Raw genomic sequence first — 16,073 nt, 5'->3', positions numbered from 1 at the left:
AATAAATCAGTCAAAGATGTAACACAAGTTCCTGTTTAATCTTGAGGTTTCAGTTCCGGCAGGTTTCTGGAGGATCCAGATCTGTGGAGCATAGAAGCTGAATGCTGCCTGTTTGGTTCTGGTTCTGGGGACACGGACCTGAACCAGGAGACCTGAGAGGTCTGGATAGTTGCTATGGCAACACCAAGTCTCTGATGTATTTGCTTTGGTCGTCAACCATTAGGTGATTTATAAACTAACATAGTATTTTAAAGTGTGTTCTCTGAGGTTCAGGGAGGCGGTGTAAGGACCTCAGAACTGGTCCACTTTCTTAGTTCTGGTGAGACCTCAATGCTACTCAATCAACGCTTGTATGGGTTAATCATCTCCAGGCTACATTGTAATGTAAAGTTGTGCGTCATCGGCATATGGTAACACATCTTGTTGTTTAATATTATCTGAGCTAGCTAGCTAGCTAGTTCTATCGTAGGAGGGGTCCTACGATAGAACCCTTGGGGAACGCCACATGTGATTTTTGTCAATTCTGATGTAAAGTTAGCTGTTGACACAAAGTCGTCCCTGTCCTTTAAGTAGGAATCAAACCAGAAAGTCAGCAGCACACAGCAGACATCCACGTAGGCAGGTGGAAGGAGGATGGGGGGGGGGACTGGAACCGCAGGCCAGAACGCAGCTCCCGAGGCTCCGGCCTGCAAACATGCACAAAAAAGAGAAAAGGGGGGCCAGCACAAGAAACCACAGGAGCGATGGACAAAACCATAGCTATGAGACATTTATAAAAATGGAAATGGAGAAGAGAGGAAGGGAAAGGGAGAGGAGAAGAAGGGTGAGAGGCACCGCCCAGCGGATCATGTCGGTGCCCCATTTTCGCCAGGCCTGGCTTGGTGCAAAATTTGGTGACTTTTGGGGCACGTTTAGGGGGAAAAAAGGCCCTCCTTTCGTCGGAAAAATAAGAAAGAAAGAAAGAAAGAAAGAAAGAAAGACAGAAAGACAGAAAGAAAGAAAGAAAAATTCCTACAGATACAATAGGGCCTTCTCACTGTAAGTGCTCGGGCCCTAATAACTGAAAAGCATCAGCGCTTAAGCATGGAGAGGGCTGGATATATTTAGATTTGCACGGCTCCGTATCAATCAGGACCGGCTGGAAAGTCCTGCAGCCTCATGGATGAAGAGGCAGGTAGCAGGAACAGCCAGCTGGCTGCACTTCTGAAGGACGCACATTAATACATCTGAATGTTGGCCACCATTAATTTAATGCTGATTAAAAGCCTCACACTTTCTCTCTCGCTGGATTGTAAATTATTAAATATGTATGTGTCTAAATGGAGCATTATTTTGATCGCCCTGTACAGCAGCCGCCGGGGCTCCAAGGGACTTTTTATTGTCATTGTTCATATTTAATAACAACAAAATTACAGGTGCTTCATCGCAGGTGCTGGTCCTAATATAAGTGCAAGATAAGTAAAAAAAATAATAAAGTGCAAGATAAGTAAAAAAAATATATATATATAAAATGCAAGATAAGTAAAGAAAAAAAATAAATATTTATATATATATATAAAAAACTGTTGAGCGGCGTGTACCCTCCCCCTCCTCCCCCCGACCAGAGGTTCCCAGGTAGGCTGCAGAATGCAGCAGGAACGTAGGCTGCCATGACGAGTCCTACACAGTAAGTTTATTTTCTGTATTTAATGCTTATGAAAGATCTTTTGCGAAGTAATAATGTACTGCAAAATTTAATTACGCAGCGTATGTGCGCGTCGCCGCGTACCCTGCGGCGTAGGCTCTGCGTTGGTGTAACGCGGAACCATAAATCAGCCTTAAGGCTGCAGCGGCGTGGGAGCGATGGATGACTGAGGGAGAAAACAGTTTCACCAAGAGTGGAAAGCAGCGCCGGGCAAGTTATGCCACAGTTTTCAGATGTATTGTTGATCTGTGGGCTAACGTGCTGGGACTATTTTGCGAGCTTTTGCAAAAGCCGTCAAGTCCGAGGCGCCGCACGGCACGGAAAGTGACTCTGAAAGCGAGGAAATTGGGACTGGCACAGCTGATTTAGCGGAGCTCTTTAATGCAGAAACAGAGGATGAGACTTCGATGGGTTTGATTAATGTAAAAACTGAAATAAAGTAGCCTACAATCAAACAAAGTTTTGCTCCCGCTCTATTTTTAAATAGGCACACTCGGGTGCTTGTTTGTGTGTTCTGCGGCGCTCGCGCGCGTGTGTGTGTGTGTAGACGGCGCCTTTAGGTTCGGTGCGCCGTGTGTGTGTTTTAAATACAGAAATTACACAAAACTGAGGGTGCGCCTTTCCACACGGCGCCCGTATGGTCGCGAAAATCCATCCAACACGTTCGTAGCGGCTGCTGCGATAATTAGAGCCGAGCTGGCAACCCGGATGCCGAAACATTACTGACTTGGTGATTGGGAGATAGGTGGAGGGGTGGAGCTTCAGAAACAATACTGACTTGGTGATTGGGAGATAGGTGGAGGGGCGGAGCTTCAGAAACAATACTGACTTGGTGATTGGGAGATAGGTGGAGGGTGGAGCTTCAGAAACAATACTGACTTGGTGATTGGGAGATAGGTGGAGGGTGGAGCTTCAGAAACCAATACTAGACTTGGTGATTGGGAGATAGGTGGAGGGTGGAGCTTCAGAAACAATACTGACTTGGTGATTGGGAGATAGGTGGTGGGTGGAGCTTCAGAAACAATACTGACTTGGTGATTGGGAGATAGGTGGAGGGTGGAGCTTCAACATAAACATCAGTTGAGGGCTGCAACTCCTCTTTTTAAACTGGAATATCCTGGCTTGAGTGCTGTTGTCAGTGACATAAGTATTTGAAATGAACATGATTTTTAAACGTCTGTTGACATATCGGGGTCATTTTATGATTCGTTTTATTATTGCTTTTACATACGGCTCCTTTAAATTTGGATGACCATAATCACCTGTTCCAGGCTGGTTTTGCTCCCTGATAAGCTTTTCTGTGGATGAACATTTGAGATGATCTTGTTGGGAGGTTTAATTATGATCAGGACACTCATTCTTCCTGATAACGTATCTGCTTTCACAAGGTTATCTGGTTTACCAAATGAAAACTATGTCCAAAACAAATTAATTTTAGATTTCCTTCAGCCGCTGACTTAATGACCTGGTGTTTGTAAAGGATTTGTGAGGATATTTTGCTAAATGGTCTGCTGGAATGCTGGTTTTAAGATACAGAAATCCTCGGATTCATCAGGACAGAGTTTCAACTTTGAAGGAACCTTAAAGGATAGAATTAAATTTTTTAATATTACTCAAAAGAAAATATCAAGCAGAAATGAATTGCACTGAACCTTCAAACGGGTCAAGGATATCATAAATACATGCAAAACAGAAATGAAAAAGCTTTGCAGAAGGCGAGGGAGGTTTATTTATAAAGCACAATTCAACAGCAGGCTGATTCAAATTGCTTTACAAAGACATGAAAACATCACATGGATAAAAAGCACCATTTAAAATGTAAGTTACAAGAAAGAAATAAAGGAACAATAGATAAAAACCAGTGGTTGAAATTAAATCGTTTAGAAACATGACACGACCTAATCCTGCCAGGTTTCTTCGGGGGGGGAACTAAAGACCTGGGAACATCGCAGGGGAACCTAAATACCAGCACACATGCAAAGGGAAAGGATCCTCATTCCCTTTGCCACTTATTACTGAGTAGATCTCTAAATAATGTTAAAAATGTATTAATAATAATAATAATTAAATCCAAAAATTCTACAAAACGTTATGTAAATCAGATGCGGGTGATGATTTTCAATAATTTAAGGATGCCGTCCCTAGACCAGGATGATGTCAGTGCACTTGAGGAACCTTTGACACGGGCGGAAATCGAAAGGGCCATTAAAACATCAAAATCTGGGAAGTCACCTGGCCCAGACGGCTACCCCATCGAATGTTATAAAGCCTTCTCTGTCAAATTGGTACCACTTCTACGCAAAGTGTATGAAGAGGCTCTGCAGAATAAAACCCTGCCCTTAACAATGACCAGTGTTGGGTGTAACGCGTTACAAAGTAAGTACAAAGTAACGCGTTACAAAGTAAGGAGATTACATTCGCCAGTAACGCAGTAATGTAACGCGTTACAGTTGTTTGGGTATTCCCGTTATAGTTACTCTAAGACAAAAAAAAATACGTTACTTTAGTTACTTTAAGCTTTTCAGCTACATGTAGAACGGGAGAACAGAAAAGAAAATCAAACTTGCCTTTCATGCGTCTTCACGCGTTGCGCAACACTTGTCTGACTTAAGGCTGATTTATGGTTCCGCGTTAAATCCACGCAGACCCTACGGCGTAGGTTACGCGGTGACGCGCAACGTACGGTGTGTGTCGTCGCGTAACCTACGCCGTAAGTTCTGCGTTGGTGTAACGGAGAAACATAAATCAGCCTTTAACGTGATCTTACGGGATTTGACGTGATTTGACGTGATTTTACTGGATTTTATGGGACTTTACGAATACACATTTGTGCTGATCTGGGCACTGCAGTAATAAGGTTCCAACTACAGGACTGTCTCAGAAAATTTGAATATTGTGATAAAGTTCTTTATTTTCTGTAATGCAATTAAAAAAACAAAAATGTCATCCATTCTGGATTCATTACAAATCAACTGAAATATTGCAAGCCTTTTATTATTTTAATATTGCTGATTATGGTTTACAGTTTAAGATTAAGATTCCCAGAATATTCTAATTTTTTGAGATAGGATATTTGAGTTTTCTTAAGCTGTAAACCATGATCAGCAATATTAAAATAATAAAAAGCTTGCAATATTTCTGTTGATTTGTAATGAATCCAGAATGTATGACATTTTTGTTTTTTTAATTGCATTACAGAAAATAAAGGACTTTATCACAATATTCTAATTTTCTGAGACAGTCCTGTAGATGTTGTTCATTGACAATCGAGTTCTGGTGCAGCTCAGGTGATATTGCGGAGTAATCCAAAAGTAATGTAACTAGTAATGTAACTAGTTACTTTCAGCAACCAGTAACTAAGTAGTGTAAGGGATTACTTTTTTTAAAAGTAACTAGTAATATGTAATGGATTACTTTTTTTGAGTAACTACCCCAACACTGACAGTGACACAGGCAACTATATCTGTACTCCTCAAAAAGGGTAAAGACCCACTGAAATGTGACTCCTACCGTCCAATTAGTTTGCTCTGTTGTGATTACAACATTTTAACAAAAACCCTCGCAGCGAGACTCGAACCAATCATGCAAAACATAATCCACAGAGATCAAACAGGTTTTATGACTGGCAGGCAGCTAGCTGGAAATTTACGTCGTCTCTTTAACATAATGTATAAACCAAACCATAAACATACACAATAAGTATTGATATCTTTAGATGCATATAAAGCCTTTGATAGGGTGGAGTATAATTATTTATTTGGCGTGGTGATTTTTGGGGTCTATCGTCGCCACGGTAACGCTTTTGACTGAGAAAAGTAATGCGCATCGTTGCAGGATGGAGATGCACATTTTGATGTATAACACACCTGGGTGCACGTTACGGTTCGGGCCGTATTAACTGCCGAAGGAATGGCATAAATTTCGCCATAATTACACGTTTAAGTCAAAATGGCCGACTTCCTTTTTGGTTTCAGCCATGGCGCCAAGAGACTTTTCTCTAAGTTTCGACATGATACAGGGGTGTACCGATTTTCGTGCATGTACATCAAACCGTATCGTGGGGCTTGAGGCACAAAGTTTTCTAGGGGGCGCTGTTGAGCCATTAGGCCACACCCATTAATGCAAACCATTAAATATCACATTTTTGCAAAATTTGGTGACTTTTGGGGAATGGTTAGGGGGAAAAAAGGCCCTCATTTCATCGGTAAAAAAAAATACAAAATTCCTACAGATACAATAGGGCCTTCGCACTGTAAGTGCTCGGGCCCTAAAAAGAAACTAACTTCTGAAAGTAGTTTTACAAAAAATGCACCTCAGATAATAAAAAAGGGAGGATGCATGTGCCGTAGGGATCCCTCCATCTGCCCGAGTGCAAGGTGAACATGTTGGGAAGATTGCTCAGGCTTTACCGTGCCGCTCAGACATTTGTGAGGGTCCGTGTTTACCGTCGCTCGTGTGAGTCGGCGCACTCGTCTATACGAGCGGCTCCAGAGTCGCTCGCTCCCCACTCAATAACTCACACGGCAAAGCAGGACCTAATAGACCCTAAGGCCTAATATCAGCTAATGTCAGAAAGCTTTATGGCCGAGCGCCCGCTGTTTGACCGAGGGAGGCGGGAGAGAGGAATGGCAGCGATAAGAACCGAGCATGAAAATGAGCGGGGAAATAAATGAAAACAGAAAAAGCTCAATCAAAAGAGCAAAGCTGAGTAGAAGTTGGGAGACGAGGAGGTGGTGAAAGACACGAGTGGTTTCACCGCCAGCAGGAGGAGGAGGTTGGAAAAGTAAAAGCCAGTTCCTGTCATGCATTAGACATTAAAGGGTGGGAGTAGGGAGGGTTTTTTAATGCATAAATATCAAATAAAGTCAAAGGAAAACACAATTCAAGCTGCACTAACTAGGGATGGGCGGTATGGACTAAAACATTTATCACGATAATTTCTGGCATTTATCCTGATAACGATAAAAATGACGATAAAAAAAATACCAATTCAACTCCACCTTTTTAACTAAATCTATCACCACATTCAGTCTTTGGAGACAAATCACTGCTCTAAAAGATACTAAATACTAAACTACACCAATTAAATTGAATTAATAAAAACCAATTAATCCTTCCTTCCATCCATCCATCCATCCATCCATCCATCCATCCATCCATCCATCCATCCATCCATAAATCAGTTTTACACAAAAACATCATCAACGGGAATTTATCATTTTTACCGTGAGATGATAAATTCTTACCATAGGGAATTTTTTTTGACGGTTTATCGTGAACGGTAAAATATCGCCCATTCCTAGCACTAACAGTATAAAACTGGACGGACTTCCAGTGTTTAAAGGCAACGATAAGGAGATGTATGTAAACGTTTGATCTCGAAGAAAGTCATATAAAAATCATAAGAAATTCTCTCTCTCATTATTGTGGCTTTTATCAAAATGAAATAATTTTTGTAATCCTGAGTGACCTGAAACAAGAGAAATTTAGTCTGATTTAACTTCAGACAGTGAGACAAAAAAGGTTTCAACTGTATATGTGGGTCATGCGTTGCCAGATCAGGAAAGAAAGAAGCAAAGAGAGACCTTTAAATTAATTAATTTTCTCTCAGTTCCTTGGTCTGGAAAATGTAGTGCCGGAATGTTGGATGAGTTGATCAGAATCTGTGTTCACGTTCACTTCTACAACCAAAAGAAAAGATCTGCAGTAGGTTTCCTACTCGGACCCCCCATGGAGAGAAAATCGACATTTGTGTGTGCTTATTATCTGATTTGTGCGTATTATTAGATTTGTCTGTAACTTACTTGAAGTTACGGACAAAACGATAGTATAGTATAGTATGTGGAAGTGGGAAATGTCAAACTTTAAAGTGTGGCTGTGGCTGTACTTGGCACCAATCGCAGTATAAAAGCAATAAACTATGCCAGACTGTACAGTTCAACAGCCACACTTTAAAGTTTGACATTTCCCACTTCCACATACTACCAAGTACGGTCTAAAACAGCTTTTTAAACAGAAATGTGTCACTAGTATCAGTTTTTTCCACTGCCAATCACGTGAATATAGTGTATATACAGTGTTGAATCAAACTTCTACTGATAACTTCTGCAACCTACGTTTCCTGAAGGCAACACGATTGAGGAACGTCCCCCACCTTCTCTCTTACCCTGCGTTCACACTGAAAGCGTCAAAAATCTCCCGACGCCAGCATCTCGCTGCTTGGTGCGTTCACACTGAAAGCGGCATGTACTGTCCACGCCTGCAGTGGGCGGGGCTTAAAGCTGCGCTGCAGAGCTGGAGGGAACATTGGGAACAGCCTACACATCTTCAGTTTCCTATTTCACCATAGATCACAGTTTGGGACACCTTCTTTATATTTTAGCGTTATTTCCGCGTAGATAAGAGTGAGTTTGATGCTCCTTAACAAGTTTGGTCCGACCGCGGATCAACATCAACCGCCAGAGCCGATAAATCCGCCTAGGCTGATTTATGGTTCCGCGTCACACCAACGCAGAGACGACGGCGTAGGGTACATGGCGACGCACACCGTACTGCGACCCTACGCCGTCGATTTAACACGGAACCATAATTCAGGCGAAGCTGCAGTCTGTCTGCGCTGATACTGACACACCGGGTTGGAGCGGATTTGGTCATGATGTTTAACCTGTGTTTTGTGATTAATAAGCACGGGTTTTAATTATTTTTCGTTGGATCAATATAAATCAAATCAAATAAAATCGTTGGGACCATCCAGCTCCTCACCCATCAGATACGTGTTTCACGTGAGCAGTTCAGGTAAAAACTGCAGTCAAATCAGCAAAAATGTCATTTTGCTGGATGAAATATGTTAATTCCTGATAAAATAAGTTTGTAAGTGCACAGCTCTGCTCCTGTACGCATGTGAATGAGTGTACGTTTGTGTGAACATGAAAGTACAATCTGCATTGAGGCTTCTCGCTTCAGGAATCCCGGTCTGTGATTGGACGACGCCTCGGCGTCAACGCTGCTCATTTGCATAAAGTTCAGATTTTTCAACTTCAAATTGATGCGACGCTCCCGCCGCTTCTTGATGCCCGTTTTCATAGACAATGAATGACAGCCAGACGCCTATGACGCCCGTGACGCTTTCAGTGTGAATGGGGGGTTATGCTGTCACTCATGATGCCACGCCCCTCTCAGTTGATGCCACATCGGGGCCAAAAGTCTGAAACTGAAAAAAAAAATTTGAAACTGAAAAAAAAAAGAAGTGAAAAGATGGCGGCATCACGGTGGTCTGAAATAGGTTTACCTTCTTAGGGTAGGTAACTAAGTATCGAGGGAAATAAATCAGATGACCAAGTTTTCCACCAGTCCTTAAACGCACCATGTACCGAGGAATCTGTGAGGCTTCTTGGAGGCGTGAAGAGAGTCTCAAAACCATTTGTCTGTATCCATAGCTATGTGCGATTCGTGCACACATATCTAACGATTTGTGTGCAGGAGGCTTTTTGAATTCGTAATTATCGATTTGTCCGTAACTTCGAGGAAGTTACGGACAAATCTAATAATATGTACAAATCAAGTAGTACGCATAAATCTAATACTACGCACAAATTAAGTAGCACACACACACAAATGTTTTGAGTCGATTTTCTCTCCGTAACCCCCAATTTGGAAAAACTATGCTACACAGATACATGAAGCAACCCCTCTAATAACCGTGTAATCTGATGTTATTGATTAGTTTATGTACCTAACCCTAACCACAGGTAAGTGAAAGCAAAGAGGTCTTCATACTGATACTCAAACCTCCGATGCTGGAGCCGAACATTTGGGATATGAGGAGAGATTTGCAAAACATTTGAACCTGCGGTTCTAAATCAAGCGTGGCAGGAAGGTAATCCAGAGCGGTGGCGGACATTAGCGGCGGGTGTGCAGCAGGACAAACAGATGGGTTTCAGGAAGGTCAAGTTTATTCATATAACACCCCAATGGACCCAAGTGCTTCACATGTAGAAAAATAAAACAAAACAGAAAGAGTATACAACTAAAAATAACATAATGACAATATGTCTTGAGCTCATCCTAGATTGAAGGCCGGCAGCTTTAAATATAGAAGCAGTTTGAGCTTTAAAAAGTAGTTTTTATTTTTAAACCACCGGAGAAGCCTGGTCACCTCTGTTTCCTTCTAGCATCTGTTTGGATGATCTAAGCCGCCTGTCCGGTCACACGAACGTGATGGCGCCAGCTCGTGTACGACCTTATAAAGTAAAATCTTAAGATTCAAAAATACACGGGTGAGTGATGCTGAAACGGCGGTAATGTTTTCTCGTCCCAGTTAAACAGATGAGCGGCAGCACTTTGCACTGACCGAAGCCGACAAAGAGACGACTGATCCGAAGGAACACGCGAGGAATTAGCATAATCCAGCGGCGTGGTTATTAAAGCGAGAGCTGCACAGCTCTGTTGAGATCACAGGAGGAGAGAACCGGTCCTGAGTCTCTGTTTGGTGTGGCGATGAATCGGTTCACAAATGAGGGCGGACAGGAGTCTCCATGGCCGCGTTCAGACTGCCAGCCAATATCCGATTTTTAGCCCATCCAGATTGAAACTGGATGACTCTTTTGAAGTCTGAACAGTCCCAAACCGCATGATATCCGATTTTTGCAAACCAGATGGAAACCACCTCCGGGAGGTAGTTTCATATCCGATTCATATCTCATTTGGGCAGATGCGTGTCAGTCTGAACAGCTCCAAACACTCAGATTGGATATGACTGTCCCAGACGCTCCAAACCACCCGCCCATTTCCAGTTGTGGAGCTACTCATCCTTTCACAGAGAGCATGTACAATCTCTGATGTCACGTCAAAAACTATTATTTGTAGTTTAAGTGTTGCAAATTCACATTACAAATCATGTTTTAATAGCAGAAAAAAAGACCGCATTTCCACATACGGTGCGGGTCTCCGCGTACCCTACGCCGTAGGCTCTGCGTTGGTGTAACGCGGAACCATGAATCAGCCTTCAGTCGCGCTGTGAGCCTGAACCTGCAGCCCGTCAGCTCATCAGGAGGAGAGGTTAGAGAGCGGGGCTTCCAGTTGTTCATTGCTGGTTCGTTTTGTTAACTCTGAGCTTTGTTGGTTGGTTTGTTAGTTTGCTGGTGGTTTTGTTCTGAACACTTTTCTCTGTTTCTCATTTTGCTGGGACGCCGGGTCCCTCCGCCGAGACACAACTTTTGCGGTATGCGTTCATTGTTATGTCTAAAAATGATGCGCAGTGCCGACCCAATCAGAAACGGTACAGATATCTCACTGCACATATGTATTGAAGGCAAAATCTTAAAGAAATAAAACTGACGTAAAGCATTCTGGGAAATTTTCTCTAGCCCTTGGTCAGTGAGTCAGCATCTGAAAACCCTCGCTGTGAAGGGCTAGATTGATACACACTAGCCCTCGTTATGTCCACTAGTCCTCGTTATGTCCACTAGCCCTCGTTATGTCCACTAGCCCTCCTTATGTCCACTAGCCCTCGTTATGTCCACTAGCCCTCGTTATGTCCACTAGCCCTCCTTATGTCCACTGGCCCTCGTTATGTCCACTAGCCCTCGTTATGTCCACTAGTCCTCGTTATATCCACTAGCCCTCGTTATGTCCACTAGCCCTCGTTATGTCCACTAGCCCTCGTTATGTCCACTAGCCCTCGTTATGTCCACTAGCCCTCGTTATGTCCACTAGCCCTCGTTATGTCCCATAGCCCTCGTTATGTCCACTAGCCCTCGTTATGTCCACTAGCCCTCGTTATGTCCACTAGCCCTCGTTATGTCCACTAGCCATCGTTATGTCCACTAGCCCTACATGCAAAGAGGAATTGTGACACCACTACCCTCACGGGAACGCGCAAAATTTAGGGGTAGGACTGAAAAGTAGGACTAGGGGGGGATTGGGACTGGCCCTTTATTCAGTCTGAGGTTGCAAGACTCTGTGTTCGTAGAGGAAAAGGATTCCGTCAGAGCGAGCAAACACACAGACGGAGGTTTTCATAAGTCAGGCTGGAGTCATAAAGAAGTAAAGAGGCTTTGGTTATAATCAGCTCCGCAGCTAGTTGGCCTCGCTCGCCCCCTCGCTCTGGCTTTCCAAGAGTCATCTTTATGCTAATGCTGCTGGCTGCCAGAGTTCATGTCCACAGTTTTTTATTTATTTTTCTATGCCAAAAGAGATATCAAGACACCAAAAAAAGAAGTCTATGCACTCAAACTGCACTTCAGGGCAGTGGAAGTGAGGTTGTGTGAAAGGGAGAGAGAGTTAACAGACAAAAACACTGAATAATGTAAAACCACACATCAAAAAACAGGTAACACTTTTCCTATCATCCGGCACAATATGTCCTCGCTTAGATGCAATTGACCCTTTTATTTGTCAAGCCCTGCCCCGTTTAGGTAGGACAAAACTGTCGTCTCTCCCGTCCACTTCCACTGTAAAAACAGGGTTTTACATCACTTTATTTCTAATAATTGTACCAAAGAAAATCAACAGCAACTAGATAGAAATAAAAAGGAACACTTGGTACTTGGTAGTATGTGGAAGTGGTAAATGTCAAACTTAAAGTGTGGCTGTTGAACTGTACAGTCTGGCATAGTTTATTGCTTTTATACTGCGATTGGTGTCAAGTACGGTCTAAAACAGCTTTTTTTTTTGGTATATTTTTTTTATTGAACTTTTAACATTACAGGACAGCACAGAGAATGAACATAAAACAAAATATAGCAATATATGAGGAAAATAATAAAATGAAGCATATAATTATATATGTATGTACATACAAGTCCCGGCATACACACGTTCATATACATATAGCCTAGATCTGCATGCATACACATAAGCTCAGCTACACAGGCACTCGCACTAACACCCGTGTACCTGTACCCAGATATTCATAAGTAAAAAAAAAAAAAAAAAAGGGACATAATAATAAATAAATAATAATAAAATAAAAAAAACAAGGTGGTGATACAGTACAACTTTACCCAATCATGTTTCAAGGAAGTTAATCCAGGCTTGCCATTTTTGTAAGAATCTCTGTGGGTTACCTCTCACATTATAAGTGATCTTTTCTAATGGCATACAGTAGTTAAGTTCATTCACCCAGTGAGAGTGATTAGGGGGTTCCTCAGCTATCCATTTCGACAGAATACACTTTTTTGCTGCCGTCATGGCCAGCCCAAAGAAATCATCTGTGTGTACTGAGTTGAACCGGAGACCTGAGTAATCACCGAGGAGGACCATAGAGGGTGACAATTCAAGTTCCATTTTTAGGACTTTCTTGAGTGTATGTTCTATGTCCCTCCACCATTGTTCTAGCTGTGGACACGTCCAGGTCATATGTAGGAGATTCCCAATCTCAGTTTTACACCTGTTGCAGTGTGGAGATGCGTTGCCTTTGAAACGGCTAATTTTTTCAGGAGTGTAATACACTCTGTGAATAGTTTTAAAATTACAGATTTTGTACCTTGTGTTAATGAATCTTTTTTGTGCATTTGCTAGCAGTGAGGACCAGTGATCGTCATCTATTTGAGTTCCAAGATCTTTCTCCCATTTCTCTTTGATCAGATTAGTGTTAGCTTTATTATTTGTCATTAAAAGGTTGTAAGTCCTTGAAATATGTTTGCTATTAATTCCTTGGGTTAGCAGTGATTCCAATTGAGAAAGCTGTGGTTTTTCCAAGGTCCCTCCCAGCTGTGATCGTATAAAATTACGTAGTTGGAGATATCTGTAGAAATGTGTGGCTGGTATTTGGTGGGAGTCTTTCAGCTGCTGAAATGATTTTAGTATGTTTCCCTCATATAGGTCGCCAATCTTAATCATATTCTTCTGGGCCCATACCTTAAAACCCAGGTCCTTTTGCACAAATTCTAAGGAAGGGTTGGACATTATAGGGGTGAGTGGAGATAAGGAGGGGACTTGTCCTAAGTAACGATTCATTTTATCCCAGATTTTAAGTGAGTGAAAAATGATCGGGTTGTTTGTATGTTTTTTTTACAGTTTTTATATTGAAACAATATGGGATATGTGATAAGTCTTCTATATTTAAGATATAGCTTTCTATTTGTGTCCAGGAGGGAGTCTCGTCACTTCCAAACCAGTAAAATATTAGAAATATAATTGTATATCTGGAAGCCCTAGTCCTCCTCTCTTTGCTGGTAGACACAATGTGGGCCTTTTAATCCTTGGGGCCTTGTTACTCCAAATGAACTTGCTAGTTATTTTATTGTATTTGTCAAAGAAGGATTTTGGAAGGTCGATTGGTACTGATTGGAATAGATACAGGATTCTAGGGAATATGTTCATTTTGATGAAGTTTACCCTGCCTATAAGACTCAAAGGAAGGGTTGTCCATCTAGCCAAGTCTTTTTCAATCTTTTGTAGTAAAGGCAGATAGTTGAATTTATACAGGTTTTTAAGAGTGCCGTCTGTTACGATTCCTAGATATTTAATCTTGGGTTTAACCTGAAAGGGTGAACAGAGAATCCTTGTGGAAACGCCTGGTTTAGATATTGTGAGAAGCTCGCTTTTAGTCCAGTTAATTTTGTAGCCGGAAAAGCTACTAAAGCCATCAATCAAGTTCAAGAGGGCTTTAAGTGAGGTGTCCGGATTGGTTAAAAATAAAAGTATGTCATCAGCGTATAGCGTAATTTTGTGTGTGGTGTTTCCAATTGTTATTCCCTTTATGTTAGGATCTTCCCTTATTTGTTGGGCCAATGGTTCCAGGATGAGCGCAAAGATTAGGGGCGACAGGGGGCACCCCTGTCTTGTGACACTTGGGACTTGATATACTTCCATTGGTGCTAACTCTGGCTCTAGGTCCATCGTATAAAAGCCTCACACAGTTTGTAAAATAATTACCAAAATTTAAATGTTCCAAAACTTTAAACATATAACACCACTCCACACGATCGAACGCCTTTTCGGCGTCTAGCGAGGCAATTACAGGTGTATCCTTTAAACTTCCTGCCTCTGATATTATGTAAAAAAGGCGCCTCAAATTGTTCATCGAGGATCTGTTTTTTTATAAAGCCAGTCTGATCTCTGTGAATGAGTAATGATAGATGTTCTTCTAGCCTTGTTGCTATTGCCTTGGCAAATATCTTACTTTCCACTGAAAGCAGAGAGATGGGGCGATAAGAGCCCATAAGTTCAGGGTCTTTCTCCGGTTTGCAGATTAGTGTAATGAGGGCTTCCCGAGTTGTAGGGGGTAATGTCTTGCTGTCAATCGAGTGGCGGTACATATCCATTAAAGGGTTCAACAAGTGGCTCTGGAATTTCTTATAAAATTTGGGCGTGAACCCATCTAATCCAGGGGCTTTCCCAGACTGAAGAGACATTAAAGCTTTTAAAATTTCGTTACTGGTCAGTTGTTGTTCTAAAATAGCTCGATCTAAGACTGATAGTTTTCGTAAATTCAAGGAAGATAGGAATTTCTCACATTTATCTGCCGTGTTCTCGCACTCTGATGAGTATAGATTCTCATAAAACTTTTGAAAGCAGTTATTTATTTATTTTGGGTTGCATGTGGTGGTGTTATCAGTTTTTTTCACTTTCTGAAACGTAAACGTTAACCAGGGTGATAACCTCCGAAAGCACCTTACCCTTCACCACTATAAATCTTCCACCCGGGTCATGTTCTACTTTTTCTGGAATAAAGGGAAAATGTTTGTTTATAAGAATACAGACACTTCTAGAACTAGAGGTGAAGGAGCTGAAAAATATCTGGCCTCCCCAAATCTTACCTAATTTTTCATGCTCTTTTATATTTAGATGAGTCTCCTGTAAAAAACACACATCTGTCCTGTTTCTCTTTAAGTAGGTTAGTATTTGTTTTCTCTTTACTGGGTTATGTCTGCCATTTATGTTCCATGATAATGATCGCCATGTAGTCATTATGAGTGACTTCAAGTGTTTTTAAATCTCAAATATTTCCTGACATAAGTCTTGATGAAAGGGCATCCCGAGATGGTAGGTAAAGTTCCCAGTAGGTTTAAGTTTAGCTGTACTGCACCAAAATGGAGTTTTCATAACAAAAGAAAAGAAAAAGGCAACAAATAGAAACAAACAAATGAACACATAAAAGGCAAGCACTTTCTTCCCCCCCCACACCCCCTCCCATCCCCCCTCAACCCCCTTCCCTGAACAGTGGGAGTTGAAAATTACCCAAAAGAACACAAGCGCATGTTTGTACTCCTCCTTAGTACAAATAAAGCGCATTGATGGGTGGTAACGAAACAGCTGACTCCATATTATGTACTGAATGTATATTCAAAGCGTAACGTATGGGACAAATAATAACCTGTTGCAACAGAGATGTCTAGAATCAAAAGTCCTTATTTCTTGAAAAATAAAAAAAAATAAAGTCCTT

This window comes from Cololabis saira, chromosome 11, assembly GCF_033807715.1.
Source record: "Cololabis saira isolate AMF1-May2022 chromosome 11, fColSai1.1, whole genome shotgun sequence".
NCBI classification, from domain to species: Eukaryota; Metazoa; Chordata; class Actinopteri; order Beloniformes; family Belonidae; genus Cololabis; species Cololabis saira.
This window is presented reverse-complemented; position numbering follows the sequence as displayed.